The sequence below is a fragment of the Rattus norvegicus genome, chromosome 2, assembly GCF_036323735.1.
Source record: "Rattus norvegicus strain BN/NHsdMcwi chromosome 2, GRCr8, whole genome shotgun sequence".
Taxonomy (NCBI): Eukaryota; Metazoa; Chordata; class Mammalia; order Rodentia; family Muridae; genus Rattus; species Rattus norvegicus.
This window is the reverse complement of record NC_086020.1, coordinates 171,637,539-171,658,949: the sequence shown is the minus strand read 5'-3', so window position 1 is coordinate 171,658,949 and position 21,411 is coordinate 171,637,539. Positions and strand designations below refer to the sequence as shown.

General features: G+C 45.4%; 1 protein-coding gene across 10 annotated transcripts in view; it reads left to right on the top strand.

The window, feature by feature from the left end:
• The window catches only part of Tmem131l (transmembrane 131 like), a 134,102-nt gene that overhangs the window by 30,825 nt on the left and 81,866 nt on the right, over positions 1–21,411 (top strand). Inside the window, exon 3 of one of the 10 annotated variants that reach the window (XM_063282521.1) lies at positions 6,107–6,326. The exons of the other annotated variants lie outside the window; for them this stretch is intronic. The gene's annotated coding sequence lies outside the window, so the exon portion shown is untranslated. The remainder of the gene's footprint in view (positions 1–6,106; positions 6,327–21,411) is intronic. 10 annotated transcript variants of the gene reach the window in all.

The following is a 21,411-nucleotide window of genomic DNA, read 5'->3' as shown; positions in this document are numbered from 1 at the left end:
AGATGCCAGCTGCTTTCTGGTGCCCTTATTTTGATCTTGCTAACCGGAATATGATCTGTCAGGAAGGGGAATGCAGCGTGGGTTTTGTAGAAGGCTCAGTTTTCCTTTTAAAGCTCATCTTACAAAATGAGCTGGCATGCACACATTTCAGTTGCTTACTCATTCACTCTTGTGGTGCTGGTGCTGGAGCCCAGGGCTTGCGTGCTAAGCACGCACGTTGCCGCTGTACAAGATGTGTGTGAGACAATCTACTTTATGTTAGAATTGGATAATTTAAAAGGCTTTATCTCCTCTCTATCATTTCTACGTGCCTTTGAACTCAAGGTCTGTCATCCATTTTGGTGACTTCGAGCTGTGGCCTTCAAGCTGTAGGATGGAGCACAGCTGCAATCTCTAAAGTCTCTTCAGGGGCACCGAGGCCCCCATCATTTAAGGGAATCCAGGCTGACACCTAGACCTAACCTGACCTTGCTGAGACGTCATGGCCCAGAGGCCTGGTGGTTGTTCCTCACCTCCTCCTCAGGGGGACTTTCTTTAAAGGGAACACGCCTCTAGCTTGCCACCGAGGGCCAGGGCACAAGCAGAGGGGAGCTTTGCAGCAGTCTGTAGCTGCTGAGAAAGTGAGTGGCTCTTAGTGACTGGGGGAAGGAGAACTTTTGCAAGTAAGGTTTTTTGTTTTCAAAAACACTGAAAACGACTTAATTGAATGGTCAGATGATTTTTAAACACTTGTGGAAACATTCCACTTGGAGAAATTATTCATTTCCATTTCATCTGCCTCGACTCACTCCTAGAAGAGCTAAACAGCACAGTAGAGTTCTGATTCTAGTATCTTCCAGCCATTGCTCAGTTTCCACAGAGAAGGACCAGACTAGAAAGTACCTTCTGCTTCACTGACTGGTTTTGATGGTAATATGTTAAAATTTCATACATTTGCAGATCTTTATTACAGAGAAATAGAATGGGTAGACTTTTAGCATATAGAAGTCATTGTATAGAGGGCATGAGGAAAGTAGTCGGAGAGGAAGTCAAGGAGTGGGGTGAGCTACTGTTCCCAACTCCTACTGAAATCTTTAGTATTTCTCTAAATAGACGCTGTGGGGGAAATGGCTGTAGCATTCTCACCAGAGCGAGCAAACAATTTGACTTAAAACTCAGAATTTAGAGTATACCAGGAAGCATATGCTTTGCAACAATAAAGAAAGGGCTAACTGGAAGTTTAGAACGTTAGCTTAGAAACACACGAGGGAGCCTGTGGGTCCCACTTCCCCCATTGCTTTTGGTGTTATGTAGACAAGATTGTGAGGAACCTTGGCAAAGGCTATCGTGAGGGCAGGGGAGGAAGAGGATGGTGAGCCTATGCTTGTCTATTTTCCTTAGTTAAAAGGTGATCAGATTGATGTTTTAAAGCTCCATTTTGTTTTGTTTTTAAACACAAAGGTATACTTGCTTAACTTTGAATGGATCTGAAATGTGTGTTCTTTCTAAGATCATTTGTACTGATCCATTCCGCTGCTCTGGGCCCCAGTGCTCTGAAGGCAGAGAGGCTGGTGGATCTCTGAGTTCAGGGGCAGTGTAGTCTATAGAGTGACTTTAGGTGTGCAGGCTTGTGGCTTTATTAGACATGTTGATCTGTCTTAACTCACCTGGGCTATTCTTCATTCTTTGTCTTTTGATGGTTTTCTCTCTTATTTTCTGGTTTGAAGTGAGTGTCACAGAGTCTGGGGAGATTGGTGGAGAAAGGAAAGCACTGGATTCTGGGGCAGGGTTAGTAGTAGTCAGGGTATTGTGGTCTAACTGGCTGGATTGATTGCTAGCAGGCTGGATGTTTTGCTAGTGCTAATGTTAGCCTAGGGGAAAAGAAACTGATGGTTGCATTTTCACCTTTGCATATTGCCTGGGGAAAGCTGTGAGACCTGACCTTTGATAAGGCTGTTTGTGTTGGCCCAGGGCCTCTACTGAGTAGGATAGTAGCTTCCATTTTGGTGGTTTTGAAAAAACAGCCCAAAGAGTTACCGAATGAGTAAACTCAGATTGAACTAGGGTTTAGGGTAAGTTGGCTGTTCCAGTCCTGAGGTGGGCTAGCATTCTCATTCAGGAAGCAGCCATAGTTTTCTCATTCCCCTGCTGAGTCTGCTAGTTTCTGTTTCATGGATGTGTAATGTTGCACACATTGGCCATAACGTGAAGATATTTATGAGAAATCTAACTCTTGATTATATTGGTTTCCATGCAAAAATGTCTTCCCATAACTTAGCTTCAGTTCCTCTGCCTCCATCTGGACTGACCAGACTGTAGAAAGGTGCTGCAAGAGAAGATAGATGGTCTAAACATCACAGAGAATTCAGGGGCGCTCGTGTGAAACCCATGTGGCCTTAGGAACCTTACTAGCTAACAGCTTGGACAAGAGTTAAAGTGAAAACTCAGTCTTCATTCATTCATTCATTCATTCATTCATTCATTGTACCTGTGAAGGTTTGCATGGGATCTGCGACAGTTTGCTGCATTTGAGATGTTTGTTCTCATAATTTGTTTTTAAGATAAATGCTCAGATGAGTCTCTCTCTCTCCATAACTGGTTCTGTTCTTTCCCTGCCTGCTGCACTGTGGGACTCGAACTCAGCTCCTTGTGCATGCTAAGCAGGCACTGTACATGGAGCCATACCCACCCCTCTTTTCTTTCACCCAACTATTATGGATTTTAAGTTGATGGCTTTAGCAGCTGTTTTCGATCTGCCATTTTTCCCTGGACACTGCAGTGTCTGGCCTTTGACTTCGTTTAACTCTGGATTGAATCCTTGCTTAGCCTCTCGGCCTGGATGCCCTTGTCCGAGTGTCTGCAAGCTTTGATCTCCTGCACATTGAGATTTAGAGTCTCTCTCTGGAGGCTCCTGGAAGGCTCACAGAGTCCAGTGCTCCCTGACAGTTGTGAGGCTTTTGTGAATTACTTGCTTGCTGCTCTGGGAACTTAGGCTGCCTTTCCTTTGGCAAGGGTCTCTGCTGAAGAGAATTGCTTTGCCAGTGATGAGAAACCAGTAAGAGTGTGTGGAGGTATGAGCAGGAGTTGTTTGGATTTCCAAAAGGGAATCTTTTCTTTTATTATAAAGGTTACAATCATAATAGTTTTGTTGTTTGTTTTTTTGGTTGGTTGATTTGATCTTATTATGTGTCTCTGGATGGCACCAAATTTTTTTTAAAAGATTTATTTATTATATATGTACACTGTAGCTGTGTCCAGACATACCAGAGAGGGCATCAGATCTCATTACAGATGGTTGTGAGCCACCATGTGGTTGCTGGGATTTGAACTCAGAACCTCTGGAAGAGCAGTGAGTGCTCTTAACCTCTGAGCCATCTCTCCAGCCCGGCACCAAATTTTTAGGCTATCCTTTTGCCTCTGACTCTCAAGTTGCTGGGATTATAGACAGATGCCACCTTGCCTGGCTACATAGTTGTTAACAGGTAATGATCGAATCCTTGGTTTTTCTTATTCTTTAAAATTTGACAAATTTTCTCTTTTACTGTTGTACTAAAGTCAGGAGCTACATGCCTGTCCTTGTTTTATAGTGAGGTATTGAAGTTAGTGCTTACATAAGCATGCTTAACAGTTACGTTTTAGAAAAGACTGTAAGGTGGAAATAAAATTAAAGCTATCATAATGTACACGGATAACCACTAAAGTTTTAAAAAATGTTGGCTGACTCTGTGTGTGTGTGTGTGTGTGTGTGTGTGTGTGTGTGTGTGTGTGTGTCTGGGTATGTTTAGGGGCATGTGTGCCATAGCATCCTTGTGGAGGTCAGAGGACAACTTGCAGGACTCAGTTTTCTCCATTCACCTTGTGAGTTCTGAGGGCTAAACTCAGGTTTGACTTGGCAACAGGAGCCTGCTGATCCCCCTGCCACCTCAGGACTAAATTCCTCACGAATACTGGCTTTATTTATGTATTTATTTTTCCAGCGCTTTATGCATGCTGTGCCGGTGCTCCACAGGGGGCTGCATCCACAGCCCTGGGTTTTCTTCTGTTGTTTAAATGTTTATTTCATTATTTTATGTGCATGTGTGTGGGCCTGAGTGCACATTCATGCTCCGTGTGTGTATCCCCAGAGGGTATCGAATCCCTGGAACTGGAGTTAACAGCCATCTATTTTGGGCCATCTGATGTGGGTGCTCAGAACCAAACCCAGGTTCTCAGGAAGAGAATCAGGTGTTCCTAATCTCTGAGCCGTCTTTCCATCCCTAATAACTTTTTAAGATATTCACACTTGCACAGTCATCATAGTTATCTAATTTTAGAAAAGTTTCATCACCTGGGATGGGAGTAGGGCTCACTTGGTACGGTTTCCCAAGCATGATGAGGTCCTGGGTTTAATCTCTAGCATAAACATGGCTTGGGGTATATGCCCATAATCCCAGTACTCAGGAGATCAAAGCAGGAGGATTAGAAATTTGTCATTGACTATATTGGGAGTTCAAGACCGTCCTGGGCAAGAAACTTTGTTGAAAAAAATAAAACCTCTTTTACCTCATTGAAAAAAACCTAAAACCATTTGCAGTCAGCATGCCATTCTTTCTCCCGTCTGCCCCTGGCAACCCTTGCACCAGCCCTGTCATTGTAGGTTAGCCTGCTTTATATAAGTGGATTCTTGTGATCTGTGTTCTCCTGAGACTACTTCCTGCTGATGAGGGGCATTGAGTTCCTTGGGGCAAGTTTGATCTTTGCATCAGAATATCTAATTTCTTCTCCTCGTTTCTTCTTTGTGCAAGACTTCTTAACAAACCACAACCAACCACCAACCACCAACAATCAGTCTATTCCCCACCTTTCAAGGCCCTAGTATTTATAGACCCTCTGAAAAGTCCCTAGAATTCCAAATATCACATAATCACAGAAACTATCTGCAGCTGGCAAAATCACACCTCTGTTAGACTAAGCACAGGGAAAATCAGTCACCTCTGCACATGGTCCAAAGCAGCTGTATACCCCACACCTGGGATTAAAACGAAACCTATTCTTCTAATAGTTCTATGTTTTTCGAAGAAGCCAGAACTCCAAAATTGTCACTACACCACAGTTTGTTCTTTGTTGGTTGATACTTGTATCCATTACCTCCCATTTGGGGCTATTGTAAATAGGGTTGCTATGAACATTGGTGTGCATTTTTTTTGTGGAGGTATGTTTTTCCTTCTATCCAGGATATAGACAAGAGTAAATGTCTAATTTGTGTGGTAACTGTGTGTGATATTCTGAGTAACCGCAGAACCAATTTTCAGAGAAGTGGTACTGTTTTACTTCTCCACTAGCAAAATGCAGTGTTCTCATTTTTCAACATCCTCAATGCTATCAGCCTTTCTGGAGGCAGGATCTCAAGTATCCAGGGCCAGCTTTGGATTCCTCCCAGCTCTGCCTCCTAAGGTGCTCTCTCCTGCCTGGCTCTGACGTTGGATTGTAGTCATTACTGATGGGTATGAAATTGTGTCTTACTGTGGGTTTACATTCTGAAGGACTCTCATGTAGCCCAGGCTAACCTTAGACTTTCTTTTCTGTGAAGCTGTGCCTAGCTGTGAGCTTCAGATCGCCAAGTGTTGGGGCTCACACGCAAGTACCACTGTGCCCAGCTTTGAGTCACATTTCTGTGCTAACTAATTATTTTGGGTTTCTTTTCATGTGTTTCTTAGTCTTTTGTTCATGTTATTTGGAGACATCTATGGCAATGTTGGCAATGTTTTAATTGGGTTAATGTTGTTGACATGTATACCATGAAGTTTTAATGTTTCTTTCAAGAATTGCTTTGTACTAATATAATATATTTTCTTTCTGTCTGTTATGTTTTTCAGTGTTAGGGATTAAACACAGGACTTAAGGCATGTTAAATATATGATCTACTATAGAGCCATGCTCCCATTCCCCTACTGGATTATATAATAGACACATGGAATTTTATAAGCTACTTTTTAAAGTAATAATGCTGTAGCCATCTTTTCATGTTCAGAATTATATCACCTTTTACAACTGCTTTGTAGTCTTTATATGAATACAGTATAATTTAAGACCTAATTCTTCTATGACAGTTATGCGTTGGTGTCAGAGCTTTATTCATGCCCTGCAGGTGCTGAATCACCGAGTCACACCCCAGCTGTACAGGGATTCATTTGAAAGGGAAAGAGAGGCTCGCCACACAGCGTCCACACTTGGAATGTCCGATTCCCTTCTCAGGACGCTGCATTGCAGCCACTAGAGCAACACTTACCACATGGACAAATCCCCCACTAAAGCTGTCCAGTGATACCCATCTTCCCATGCCTTCCCCACCAGGTTCCCAGCACTGGGTAGGAGTGTTTTTGCTTATTTTTAAAAATTCAACTCAAGAGGTTCTGGTAGGCATTACATGTCTCTTTTAATTTGCATTTGTTTATTAAAATAAAGCTGGTTGGAGTTGTGTTTGTTTCCCCTGTTGAACTTGTACGTGTGTTGGGGGATTACTTCCGGTGCCAAGAGTCCGTTTCCTGTGCCGAGCATTTGCCCCTGTGCTTGTGTTTGGCAGGGAGCAGCTTTCTACTCTTCCCACACTCAGACAACCTTCCTTTTCATCTCTACCTGGGCTCCTTCTAAGGCTGGGAGAGGGTTCCTAGGAACATTTTTACCTGGTTATACTTTTCGTTACGTTTTCAGAAGTCGACCTACACATATACAATGTTTATCCGTGTAACAGATATCTGTGCTTAGTGTTATTATCATTTTTAGCATTTAGGCTAGGGGCCCCTTGTTCTATCTGTTTGGTCCATCTGTGGCGTCTCCATGTATTCTGAAGATTTGAAAGTTATGATCAACTGTTGTGTACAGTCCTTCCCTGTTCTCAAACTGTTGACCAGAAGTAGAAACACCTATTTTGGTTAGTTCCTGTGGTGACCCAGCAGAGTTACTTAATTTCCTAAAGCATCTTTCTTAAGTAGCCTGTGATAGCTCCTTTTAAAATCTTTACGTTTGTAAGTCTTAGGTATCGTGTTTTCTGTGGCTTGGAAATTTGTCCATCCTGAGTGGTGTGCCCTCCATGTGATTTGTTCATTAGGTTTCTGAATTTATTATGGGCACACATTTTATAACCCGGTGGGCACAAATTCAATGAACTTTTGTTGAACAAGACATGCTCTCACTTGTTTTGTTGTGAGAGTGGAGACATGGAGAAGGGAGGTGTGAGCACGAAGGGCTTTCAGCAGCAGCAGGCAGATGTGTCAAGGTTAGCAGGTGCTGCTGCTTTTTAAGGCTCCCCCTGTACCACAGACGCAACCCTGTGGCTGCAGCACTCCACAGGGTTTTAAAAGGTCTCCTTTTCTGAGCACCTTTGAATGGCACTGTGGAAAGCTGGTGTTTCAAAAGATAGTGTTTGGGTATAATACAATTCTTTGGGACCCACAGGTAATAGCGCCCATAAAGGATAAATACAAAGAAAATACAGTCAGAAGAGGGCTGGACCTAGAGTTGGGCTCTGAAAATAAGCAGACACTATTAGCCAAGAAATGGTTAATGGAATGGCAGTGTTTGCGAACATGGCAGACACCAGCTTTATGATTGCGTTTTGCTTGCGTTCTGTGGCATCCTGGGTGGAAACCTTCATGATGTTGCAGGATAGGGATGCTGGATAGCGGCTCTGGGGGGCAGACTGGGAAACAACTGCCAAGTTAGAATTAGAAGTGTGTAGGGCGGTTTCAAAAGGACCATGACAGGCTCTTGTACTTGTTGGCTTGCGCTTCCTGTATGAAGTCAGTGGCTCTTTTCTAGGATCCCTGGGGTGTATCATCACCAGATGTCACCTTCTCTCAGAGTCTGAGGAACCATGAGGACAGTGAGGGACCTTACTCCCTATCAAGCTTGCTTAGATCATAAAAAGTGAACACTATTTCTACATTTTAAAAATGCCTCCCTCTCCTGGTTTTGATTGTTTTAAGTTTTACTCTGTAGCTCAAGTTGCCTATAATGAAGCCTATGCTGGTCTCAAACTTGAGTGATCTTCCTGCTTCAGCCTCTAGAGTACTGAGGTCACAGGCATGCACCACAGCGTGCAGCCAGTTCTCTTTCCCACAAATAGCCTGGAGCCTTTGCCTGCATTCTCTTCTCCCCGCCCTTCCGAGGGGGCAGAGTGCACATGCGCAGGACTTGTTCAGTTGGTTGGTTGTACGCACTGCCTTGTGAGAATGGAAGGTCACGGTGAGGGAAAGTAATGGTAGAGGTTTAAAGGTGAGTCTCTGAGCTTTTGACAACTGGACAGCAATTGTCCTGATGTCACGTGCAAAATGTTCCCTGGGCTGCTTACCTTCAGTAGAAGCTGCCAAAGATTACTTAGTGGCATAGCGCACCTATTTTTGATGTTAAGGATATGAAAATGGTTAGTTCTCCCCATTTTACCCTTGTGCAGATACTTACCATGAGGTTTTCCTAGGCTTTGAGTAATATTAATAGGAGAAAAGCACTAGGTAAGTGCTATAATTGCCATGGAGGACGTTGTACATCCTTACCTAGTAGCCTGCACTTTCAGAGTGGAGAGCAGCTGAGCAGCTTTATGAGCGTGGGAGTTAGCCAGCAAATGTAGTCTGAAAGCAGGCGCAGGCGTTTGGTGCCTGTGAATTTGTCACTGTAATTTCAGAGACCAGGATGAATGAAAACCAGCTCCTTAGGCAGGAGGGTAAATGGCTGCCAACCACATCCACACGGAGCTGCAGGTCAGGTTTGGAGAAAGGCAAGACAGTGAGCTCTGATGACAAAGGCATGCTGTCCTTTCAAACCCCGGGGACTCTTGGAAGTTCTTGCACACACCAAATGTGTGCTGTGAACAGGCCAGAAACTTAGTGGATGCCCTAGAGGAAAAAAGGAAGTCTGTGAGTCTTTACCTCAGGGAATTTACACTTGAAAACAAAACTAGCAGGGAAAAGCCCCGACCTTCTTGCTAGGCAGATGCTACTGGTTGGAGCCAGGTCGGGAGAAGCACTTGGCAGAAATTTTTGTGAGAGCCTACAGCCAGGACCTGTGTGAGCTCAGAGAACAACTCTGGAGACAGGTGTCTTTGGAGCCTTTGGCTAAATACCACCTCTCTCAAGCCAATTTTACTGTTTGAAGTTTGTTTTAAGATTGACTTACATTTGCATTAAAATAAACTCAAGTTGAATGCTCAGTGTTTATGCATCTTAAAAATAGATGACTAGTCTTTACATAGTCTTTACTAGTTCCATACAGTAAGCAGCAAATTAGGAAGGCCTCCGGGGACAGCAGGGGAAATTTGAATAGCACTAGGACAGGCCAGGTGTGAGCTCTTTAGGTCCCTCTTTCCATCCTGACCTAGGAGCAGTTCTATCTACAGGACAGGCTTGTAGGTGTGTCTGGGAAATCTGAGGAGTATTTTTGCCTTGAGTGAGTTAATTAAAAAGAACTGGGGACCCTGTCATACATAGGTCCTTGCAGCTTCTGGATACAGCTGTTGAAACAGTTCTTCAAGTTCACAAAGCAGGTGTTGAGCAGGTCTGTTTGAGGGGAATGAATAGGAGGAGGCTTGCAGCCCACCCCTGGGACCCTTGTTCTTCGTGACTGATTGAGGGAGAGCGTAGTCGTGGAGCTGGTGCTGGAGAGCAGCGTCTCTCACAGGTTGGCAGTGCATCGCCTGTAGCCACTCCTAGATCTGTGGTCGTGGGCACTTTCAGGAACATGCTTATCTTATATATGGAAATCATTCCCTTTCTCCGTGTCTGTAAAAAAGGTCATTTGTTTTTGTTTATTTTTGTCTGTGTGTGTGCCACAGCATGCATGTGGAGGTCAGAGGACAACTTTTAGGAGTCACTTCTCTCCTTCCACCACATGAGGTCCAGGGATCAGGCTCTTGGCCTCAGACTGGGCCCAAGTGCCTTTATAAGCTCCTCACTGTTTTTTGTTTGTTTTTGTTTTTGTTTTGTTTTGTTTTTTACTTATGCTTCACACATGCTAGACATGTAAGCATTCTACCTCTGAGCCACACTCCAAGTTCCTAGTCAGTCTTCTTTATAATTTCCAGAACCATTGTACGGTGCTGGAAACTAGACTTTGAGTACAGTTACCTTCTAGCTTAGATAAAATATATCCCTTAACACTGTGGTAAAATGTATAGAGTATCGGATTCACCATTTAGGCCAGTGTAGGTCTATGGTTCAGTATAGATGACTCGATTGTTGCTTAGACAATCACCTTAACCAAGAGACCACCATTACCATCCATTTCTAGAATTGTTTTTATCTTGCAAAACTAAAAATTTGTGCTCATTAAATAATAATGACTGCAGAGGTGGTGACACACATCTGTAATCCTGGTACCTTGGAACCTAAGACACTTGAGAAGAGTATAGTGGAGAGTAAAGTCCCACATACAGTGAGAGGCCTGGTTTCTTCAGGCACACAGAAGGCTATTGAACACAAGCTTTGTAAGAGGAGAGGTGACTTGTGAGTGTGGCGCAGAGGTGGCAGAGCCCGGGAGGGCTGTGAAATGAAGTGGGAGCCCTCAGCCGCCCTGAATGAACAGTGCCTTCCCATCTTTGAAGCCCGCCTTGTGGGTTTTGACTTCCTGTTTAATGCTCGTTTAACTCAGACTTTCTGAGTTCATGAGTGGGGTAAGTTGGTGAGCTACCTTCATTATGTGTGAGCATTTCTTTGTACGTTTGCCCTTTCTTCCAGGGAGTGTTGGCAGAGTTGGGAACCACACCTGGTGGAAGTGAAGGTGTATGCACCAACCAGTGGCCAAGGCCAGCCCTCACACCTCTGGTAGCCTGCTTGGGTGGGGGTGGGTGCACACTTCCAGGGAGCCTGCCCTCCCCAGCTTCCTGCTACTTCTGCCTTAACTGGTCTGCCCCCCCCCCCCCCCCTCTTCTTGTTTGCCTCAGGTCAGTTCTGCAGAGCTAGGGTCTCTGGCTTCTATTCTTCTGTGCGCTGGTGACCTAGCAGCTGCTTCTCTCACAACTGTTCCTTAGGTTCAGTTTGTGAATGGCAGTCTGCCCAGGAGGTGGCTGTTTCCATTGCTCATTCTGTGTCACAGTTTCACGCCCTCTGTGAACACTGAGTGTGCTCCAGCCTTGTCTCCATTTACTCTTCTAGTGAAGTAGGGAAAATGTGCTGCTGCTTCCTTCCCACCAGCATGTGGGTCCCCCAGCCCGCTCTGTTCTGTCATGTAGCTAGGCATTAAGGAACAGGTAGGTCTGAGGGCTCTGTTCACTTTTGGCACTTCCGTATCACTGCTTTTCAGTGCTAAACCCATTTAGACTGCAGGATTGCCTATAGTTTTTTTAATTTTGTGCCTTTAACATGTTGTATTAAAAACGCGACCTGAAGTATGGCTGTGAGTATGATTATCAAATGTTCTGTCAGCCATCACCAAACCCTGTGGCTACCAGTTGCCTGGCTTATGCTTTTGTGTGAGCTGAAGTGCTAGTCCAATTGAGGAGTTTCTTAATATCTGGTTCCTTACAGCATGAAATATCTATTTTCTGTAAAATTAAGTTTACTAAAAGCTAGAGAGGGGTAACGGTTGTCTTAAGAATGATGTGAGATGGGTGACAAATGTATCAACCTTTAAATATTGGAAGAAAATAGTTCTTCCCCCAGGTATGTCCGTGCTGAGGGTTACAGGCTCCACATGACCAAGAATAGCCCAGCCACAAAACTGCAAACTTACCATAAGATTCTCGTTTGTAATCTTACTATATTTTTTGTAACTTGATTGTGTAACTCTTTAGCATGGGCTGTGGGTTTTAGAAGGTCCTCTTTCAGAGGTTGGGCGTGGCTGGTAGAGGAAACCACCTCTATGAGGTAGGTCTGAAGGTCAGACCTGAAGTGAGGCGGAGGGAAGTTTCAGGAGAACTGAAGCATTGGCACATGCGCACACTGCCAGCTGCAGGCTGTTTGTTGGCTGATATTTTAAAGGGCGCAACCTGAGAAACACTCAGAAAGGAGGCCATTTGCCTCTGACCAGCTTCCAGTGTTAGCACTGACTTTCATAAGATTGCTAATTTATAGTGATAGAATTATAGAGGAACTCTGTGGGCAGGTAGGAGAGAAAAGTAAAGGGCTTGGGCATGTAGCCGGGTGGCAGTGGCTTAGCAAACCTTCCTTGTCTGAGGTGATTTGTGAAGAAGTTCAGCTTTCCACTGGTGCCTTGGATTAGATTGCTGGGTAGAAGGCTGGGGCTTGCTTTTCAGCTCTGCTGAAAAACTAGATTCCTGACTTTGGGCCAGAGCTTCTCTGGGTTTGCATTTCCTGACCCAGTGAAGAAGAGATTTAGTCCTGTGATCTCTTAAGGTTGCTTCTGCCATAAAACCCCAGGGTTCTGAGTTGAGGCTGATTTTTATCACTGTGCTAATAAGAGGATCTTCAATTATGTCATAGCCTTTGTACAACATAGTCATCCGTGTTATTTACTCGAGTCTGTTGGTTAGCCTCCCCCACTGTAACACGGCTGCCACGAGAAGAGATGCGATGCTATGGCCTAGGAATGGACTACAGAAGAAAAGTGAGGGTTGCCTCTGTGTGAGGAAGGCCTGGATGGTGTGCTGGCTAGTTCTAGTCAATTTGATGCAAGCTATAGTTATCAGAGAGGAGCCTCAATTGAAAAAGATCAGGCTGTAAGCAGACATACATATCTGTGGAGCATTTCTTAACTAGTGGTTATGGGTGGGAATACCTGAGGGCTGGGTCCTGGCTTCTGTAAGAAATCAGGCTGTGCAAGCCAGAAAGAGCAGGCCATGAAGCAGCACCTCTCCATGGCCTTTGCATCAGCTCTAGCCTGCAGGTCCCTGCCCTGTTTGAGTTCCTGTCCTGACTTCCTTTGGCGATGAACAGTGATGTGGAAGCCAGATAAATAAAGCCTTTTGTCCCAATATTGCTTCTGGTCATGGTGTTTCATCATAGCCGTGGAAACCCTAACTAAGATGGGGGCTCATGTGCCAAGGTGCACAGTGCCACAGCAAACTTGATGATGCTAACTGTGCAAGTGCTTGACAGGCACCCTGCTTTGTAGGCGGGACTTGACAAAGTGAGTATTCTCTTAAGTGTGAGAGCTTACACACAGGTCCTGGAGGTGTGATTTCAAAAGTTTGAAGATCTTACATTAAGTTTTTAAAATCTTAGTGAATAACTTTTTATTTTGTTTTGTTTTGTTTTGCTTTGTTTTGAGAAGGGCTTTCCCTATTTCTCTGGCTGCTGTGGAAGACACTGGTAGACTCAGAGTGGCCTCAGACTTGAGGTGGTCCTGTTATCTCTGCCTCGGAAGTGCTGGGTTACCATGTAAGCTGTGCCACTTGGCTCTCCTCTTCCTTCCAGGGTAGTTACTGAGGAAGCAGTGGGCTGCATGTTCACTGTAGTAAGCTGCCGCTTTCATGCTAGCTCTTCATGCTCGCTTAGCCTGTTTTCTTTTACACTGCAGAACCACCTGCCGGGCAGCCACACTCCTAGTGGGCTGGGCCTTCCCACATGGGTCATTAGTCAAGAAAATGCCCTAATTTTCTCAATTGAGAGTCCCTCTTCCCAAACCACTGTAGAAACCAGCAGGAGAAGGTGTTTGCTGTACAAGTCTGATGACCTGAGTTCAGGCTCCATAGCCCAGGTAAAGATGGAGGGAGAGAACTGACTCCATGAAGCTGTCCTGTGACCACTACACACCATGGCACATATGCACACATGCACATACACACTGATAGTGGTGGTGACAATGACGATGATGAAGGGGTTCTCCATTGTTTCTTAAATTTGAAGCAATTTTTCCCATTGCATTATTAAACCAGCACTTGTTCTTCTATCAATCCAACATCTCTATCAACAGCATTTCCGTTCGGCTTTTAATACTTTCTTACACAGTTGCTGCCCGAGTCTTACCAGCTCTCGCTGGTGATTGGCTTCCCACTCAGCTCTGGCTCATACACATCAGCTCAGGCCTGGTTCACCAGGACTTCTGAGATGGGGATGGAGTGGCTTTGAGATAGCACGTCTGACCTTGCTCCCAGGTGGTGGCTGCCGCTGGTGGAGACTGCGTTCCGAGGGGAGGGCACAGAGTGCATGGAAGCCAACCAACCCTGGTTCCACTGCTCTCTGGGCTACTTTCTGTGCCTCACTGTCTGGCATCTTTGGTCTTTGAAGGAGCCCTAGCTTCAGATGCTCAGCTAGATTCTGAGAACTCCTTCCTACAGCCATTGTGTTGGGCTGAGGTTACAAGGCGAGGAGTCTTCTGCCCCCCTCAAGCTTACTACCGCCTGCTGAGGCTTGTAGGGAGCTGTCACACTGTGACATGCACTGTAATCAAAGTTGATAGTTGATATTAGAGGCTGCAGAAACATGAAGTGGGTCATGGATTTGGTGGCAGAAGTCATGCTAATTACAGTTTATCATCAGGCTCAGGGTTCTTAAGAGAAAGCCAGTGTTTAATATATTGTGCATTTTTATCTTTGTGTCCTTTTTGTGGGGACAGGGTCCTAGACACTGTAGTACTCAATTAGCACACTGTAGTGCTCAGTTAGCATTGGCTGAGTGAGGTTATCTGCCTCTCGTGGAAAGGTCAAAGGTCCCTTTTGTAACGTCTGACATAAAGAGCTTAGCGAGGGGGTGGGGTCATTTTGACAGTGCCTGAGAGTGACAGCAGGACATCTCTCTCATAAGGGAAAGGAAAAACCGCTAATGCTGCCCTGATTGTGAGGACTGCCTGCCAGCTGTTTTTTCTCATCCTTTCAAACCAGCAGATCAAAACCAGTCTGGGCCAGTTAGATAAGTGCTGTGACTCACCCCTACAAGCCTCTTCACTTTAATGCCTACCTCTGGTCATGGCTTTTCCCAAGTTTCACAGCTTCTGTCCAGCAAATCAGAATCCAGGAGCCTCTTCTGTGTTTTTGGAAACTAAGCTGAGTGAGCACCTCAGGGAAAGGAGTGGACACATGCACCTAAGCAGCGTCTGGTCAGCCTGCTCGTCTCAGGCTCTTGGCCCCAAGGTTGAGGCATTCTGTGATATTGGGGACCGGTTGCGACCTCTCCTCACAATTTCAAGCCTTTGAAGATCACCTTGCCTCTGCTTTCTTTTCAGTTTCCTCTTTTTGAAGCCCTGTTTTCTTAGTTTTGAGAGGCTTCTTCATTCCTGGTCCTGTTAGTTTGAGAGTGGCTGTTTCTCTAAACATCAGATTTGTGCTGTAAGGAAAGACACAGTCCGTCCAGTGCAAGACCTGCATCCACAGTGGAGAGCTGCAGATATTGCTGATGGAGTCCTCAGCTGGGAATGAGATACCATGGCCTCTGCTGAGCTCCAGACCTCGGCATCAGATCATATAAACTAGGTTGCAGTTGCCTCTGCAGGTGGGGGACTTTACTAAAATGGGAACGTGCTGGTAGAAGACCCAGTTTAGGAAGACAGATCGGAATAGGGCTGTGTGTGAGCTTCCAGCAGTTGGCACTGATGGACTCTGTGGGTTGCAAACATAAGTTTGATGTTTGATGCGTCATTTTTCAGTTACTAGAAAAACAGTGTGGCATGTTTTAAAATAGAATGAGCAGTCAGTGATGGCCATAAGCCATTTCACTGTGGAAAGTAGAGTAGGGCAGTCAACAGCGCAAAACAGTGATAGGTGAGAAAAGTTGTTAAGTTTGAAAGACAGTAAAGAAGGGAAACGCTTCTGAACTTGAGCAGTCTCAGAGTTTCTTACCAGTTCTCCTACTCTCAGGGCCTTGCCTTGTGGCTTTTTTGACTCATCTGTCACGTGTGTGTTAATCCTAAAAAGCTCCATATAGCTCACTTTCAGAGTCTCCACGACAAATGGACACAGCCCTCCAATGTGGGCTGGATAATTAGACTCAGGTCAGGAAAGGGCCCTAGCAGTGGTATTTTATCCAACTGTATATGTGGTGGGTCACAGCAGGCTTCAGATTTTTGCACTGTTCTGGGAGCCAGCTGTCCTGTAGAGTCTGGCCTAGGAAGGACAGACATCCAGTCGTCTGTCCAGAGAATCCAGAGAACACTCACCAGTTGTTTCTCTGGATCATTTTTGTGTTTAATTTTGTCTTGGTTCTTGGGAGAAATGACACTTAACTCAGTGTCTGTGAACTTGGACTTTAATCTAGAAAATGGAAATGTTCTTTTCCGCAGAGCCACCTGTCCTTGCAGTAGTAAAAGAGATGACTGGTTGTGTAGAATTTTCTGTTTAAGGAAATTGTACAAGGCAATCTTTTGAAATGTAGTAGGTGGGATGGAATCTTGTACAGAAAGAAGTGAAAGTAAACTTTCCACGTAAATCAGCAGATGCCGTGGGTGTGCGCCCTCCTACTTTCAGGAACTCGAAGAGAAATAGAGCTCATTGTGTATGTTTCCACCTACCGAGCTCGAATGGGTAAAGTGAGGAGAGAAAACCGAATCCACAGTGGGAATTCCTAAGTCAGACACAGACATAAAAGCAGATCTGAGTGGTAGCTTGTTCCTTCCAGGAAAAATAAGCTAAGGAACTTAAGGGCAGCCACGCGCACATCTGCACTTGTGTCTCTAGCCTGAGTCCTTGTGTCATTTGCTCCTAACACCTCCCCATCCTCCCCGCCCCTCCCACACGACCTGAGGGGCTCTCAGTGACACGTGCCCACACTTTGCAGTCACTGATGTTCTAAGTAATACCTGATTTCCTTCGTATTTCAAATCTAACTAGTTCCCAGTTAATATTTGCGTCAAAAAAATTAAAAGTCTTACTATCTCATTCATTTTTCTAATATCTAAACAAAATCCCTTGAGAAAACATGCTTCTTATGGCTTAGGAACTCTGTTTTAATCATGTATCCATTTACTGCCAAAAACATTTTGATTGAGTGTTGACAGATTCTATTAATTTTTTTTAACCTATTTCCAGTGCAGGAGAATGTTAGTTCTATCTGTTCAGCTGTTTTGGATAGGGAAGCGGATGTCAGGAATTGGAAAAGTTTCTAAAGAGCCAGACAGGCTGCATTCTGAGTTGAATCGGAGACTGAGGTGTCAGGTACAGAGCTTGAATCTGAGTTAGTGGTTTCTCCACAGCAAAGGGAAATAGAGGACAACCAGGGGAAGTAATGGAAGTCAGAGACTCCTTAAAAAGCACACAGGGAAGGGGTCTGTGTCATAGTTGAGCAGGCTGAAGCTGGGCCCTTGGGAGCACTTTAAAAGAAATCTACTAGGGTAGGTTCTGATTTACACAGGGTCTTAACCTAGTGCGCAGTGAGCGTTAGCTGACTCTCAGCGGCTGACCAGGACCAGCTGTGCAGGTAGCATGTGTTTGGATGAAGGTGAGGACATGACCACTCCTAGGTATGGTTGAAGACAAGACTCACTGTAGAGGGAGAGAGCAGCCAGAGGCATACGGAAGGGTCCAGACTGAACATGGCCAGCAAAATAGACCAGTCAATGAGAGGAAGTGGGGGGTGGGGAGCAGACAGAGGGACAAGAGAGGACCAGGAGCGGTAGAAGAACCAAGAAAAAGAGGACCAGGAGTATGTGTAGCCACATTGGCTGGGTTCTATAGGAATCAGAAGCTGGGGGAGGGGAAGCAAAGCTAGGGGTGGGGTGGGGTAGGGTGGAGAAGTTTAGGGTAGGGGGCAGGGATGAGAAGTGCTGAAAGGAGTCAGGCGTCTGCCACAGGTACTTGTGCTGCTGGGGGAGCCTGGCAACCACCGTCCGCTTTGATATGTTAAATACGCACCACAGCCATCTGTGCCGTTTCTTTGGGGCCTAACAGTGCTGAGATGGCAGCCGCTCTGTACATTTCAGAGGCACCAGCCCCTTTCCTGAGCCAGTTCCTTGCGACTCTGAGACTCTGTCTTTGAAGCTTAGCATAGAATGTGTTTTGTGAGCACTTGAGTGACCTTGTATTACTGAATTCTCTGAATTAAATCCCTTCGTGCTCCAGTTAGCCATCAGGTGAGAAGGCTCTTCACTGGAAGCACGTGACCGAGCAGTGAGTGGGTGGATGGGTAGAGGGCTGGAGAAGCTTTGTTGAGTGGGCCATCACAGCTCCCAGATGTACACACTCCGTACCCTGGCTTTCCTAATGGAGTTGCTTATGAGAAACTGTTCCTTGGACGCAGAATTCCAGACCTCCTCCCTGGAGGCTCTGATTTGGAGGAACTGGCATTAGTTACTTTCTGAAGGACAGAATTCCTGAGAATGCTGGCTAAGGGAGGAAAGGTTGGTTTAGGTTCATAGCTTTAGTAACTTTAGTCTGTGCTTTGAGCTCTATAGCTTTGAACCTGTGGCAGAGGAGAACTGGCAGAGTAAAGCTGCTCACAGCAGCTGGGAAGCAGAGAGTGACGGATGTGGACAGAGCTGCTCCCTTGAACAGTCGCCACCTCCTGGTGACCACTTCCTGACAGTCTACCAGCTTTAACTCATCAAGGGATTAATGCTGGGATGAAACCTTGGCCTCCTCAAAGCCTGTGAGCTAGCATCAAGCTCTTACCATAATCCAGCCACCTACCTCCCCATAGCCAGTATCAAGTTTTTAACACGTGAGTCTTCATGTGAATAGAACTCATACCCAAAACAGGTTTCTCTGGCCATTCTGAGGAATGGCCACATTAGATGCAGAGGACTAAGTAAGATGGGCCTATGGAATTCTTTTCTTAGAAAGGAGAGAGTGTTTGGAAGTTACATGTTTTTAGAGAGTCCACTGCAGACAATTTACATTCCTTGGGTTAAAGTAGTTAATTCTGTCTCCACTGACAACAGGATTCCATATTTCCAGTCTGGAGTGCACAGGATTGAACTTTGTTATTCCTAGAGGAAGAACATATGTTACTGAATGCTGAATGAAAATGGACTTGTCTGTAGTGAGAGTTAAGAATCTGACTGAAGGCTAGGGAGATCACTCTGGGTAAAGGTACTTGTCCTGGAAGCCTGGCTACCCGAGTTCAGTCCCTGGAACCCACACAAAAAAAGCCACCTTTGACTTCCAACGTACTGTGTGCCACACCCCCTGTAACATAAAATACTAAATAGGTAAATATTTATTGGATTTTAAAAAAAGTAATGTTTGTTGTGCATTTTATTACATGTGTTACTGTATAATTGTACTATTTTATTGTGTAAGTTAAAGTTAGTGTATTTTCTTATTTGTTGTAGCCCAAGGAGAAATACAGTGGAAGTTCTGTGAGACAGGACCTGCTTCCTGTGAAATCAGGGATTATTTGGAAGCTAGTGAGGCCAGAGTCGCTGCGCGGGGTGGGTTGGGTGAACTCTGGAGGCTGGGTAGCTGCAGGCCCTGGTGCAAGCTCTAGGTCTGTCTCTGCTTTCCCCACTTTTGCTTTCTGCCTCTGCCTTCCTGATGTGTGCTGGCCTTTTAAAGGTGCATGCTAGCAGACCATAAAGGCCTTCACCTGTGCTTTGTTTCAGTTGTGAAACTGATGAGCCCCCTGATGGAGTCCTTGTAGCAGCAGGGGTTGGCTGCCAAATGGGTCTCTACTGAAGGGCAAGGCTGTCCCTTGCAGCTGCGGCGCCTGAGAGTAAGCAGGGTGGTTTGCACTGGGATAATAGGCAGGAAATAACTGCAGCTCACAGAGTACTGCATAATCATGAGAGACGTGAAGGGTGCTAATCAAATGCATCTGCATATGACATCTTCATTATGCACAAGAGGGTTGAGTGTGCTTATGCACACACAGATGCAAGGTCTGTAGGGCTGGGCTGGGTGCATGTGTGAGAAGTTGCATCTGCCAGGAAGACTGTTCTTTCCCACACCAGAGAGAATGGTTGAGTTGGGGCCGGAATACACACTCTTAGCTCTCTTTTCTTCTTTTATTTTAACACTTTATTGGGATAATTCACATGCCATGTACAGTGCAATATGGCGGCTTGCATCTCATTTTTAGGCATATTTTTAAGGTTGTATAGGGACTATGATGGTCTATTTAGATTTTCGCCCTTCCTAAAAGAAGCTGTTAAGATGCACGCTTCTGTGTGTGTGTTCCTGTGTACAAGCGTGAGTGACTGTGAGTGTGTGGTGTGTGTATCAGAACTCCTGGAGTTGGAGTTCTAGACTGTTGTGAACTGTCCTGTGTGGGTGCTGGGAACTAGGCCGGCTCTGGTCCCCTGGAAGAGCTGTAGCTTCCTTAACCACTGATGCTTGCCCTTTGTAAGTTGTCAGTACTCTTTCTCTCTTTTTCCTTTTTAATGCAAACACAGATCATCTTGGGACTTTTGAAAAGATACATTTCTCAGGAAGCAATTGTTTCACGAAGTCACTGATTTAACATTACTGACTTTTGGACCCAGCCTCATGACTTACGTCATAGTTCCTGGGCTTATATACCTAAGCCTAAGATGGATCCTCTCAGGGGCACATGAGTTCGCTCATGCGCTTTAAGCATGGGAGTTCTGTTGTGCTGCATCCTGTGGTAGGGCTTGAAGCTTGAGGACTTTGTTGCTCAGATCTTTTGCCACCACATTGGCCAGTCTGTCTGTTACTGCTGAGGGTACTCAGTGTGGGGATACATGGGCAAAATGAGCCTGTGAACTACGAACTGGGGTCCACTCAGCTTTCCTGTGTTCTTGTGTAACCGGCTACAAATGCTTTTGGCCTTCCATCATTCTGGAATTGTAAGTTATGAACGAAGAATTTGCACGGGGAGACCAGAAGAACTTTTAGGCACTGTACAGTAACATGTGCTGCTGACCTGGTGCGTGTTTGGTTTGTCCTCAAAGGATCTATTGATTGTGAAATAGTCATTCATGTATGTACCCCATGAATAAAAGAGGTAAGTGATTGTTACCCTACAGAAAGAGTTGAGGGAGAGAGTTGAGAGTTGAGAGGGTGCTCGGTATGTGACCGACCATTCCCTAGTTGGGTGAGATGCATGAGCACCTCTCCATTTGGGCTGAGGACACTTACAGAGGGATTGCAAGCCACTTACTGCACAGCCTGCGGGGTATTCAGTGAATGTCCAACCCCAACGAAAGTATCTGCATCCAATCCAGTTCCTGGGCGTAAGTGTCCTGTGGGGTCATGCTTCCCACTCAGTTTTAAGCTACGTAATCCACACTTGCTGTGCATGTCCTTATCCGCTTCTCCTATTTGCCTTGGACATGAGACAAAGGAACCTGGAAGGGACTGGCTCAGGGCAGCTTTGGTGATCAGTAGCTCCCCATATTAATGAGCCAAGAGAGGTTCCCTCACAATCAAAGGACCTACATCATTTGGGTTTGAGCCAGGACCATGCTTGGGGGCTACTTTCTTAAGCCTTTCCAAAAGAAGGATTAGCCCTCTGCCCTCCTCCAGTCCCTGTTTATCTGTCACTCAAATTTCAGAGGTGTGACTCAGTATATCTCAGAGCTACAGCATTTGTAATCATCTAATGCATCACAGTTTTGTCTGTCCTTGTCATGATTAGAGTGTGTGTGTGTGTTGAGTGTGGACCGTACGCCATGCAC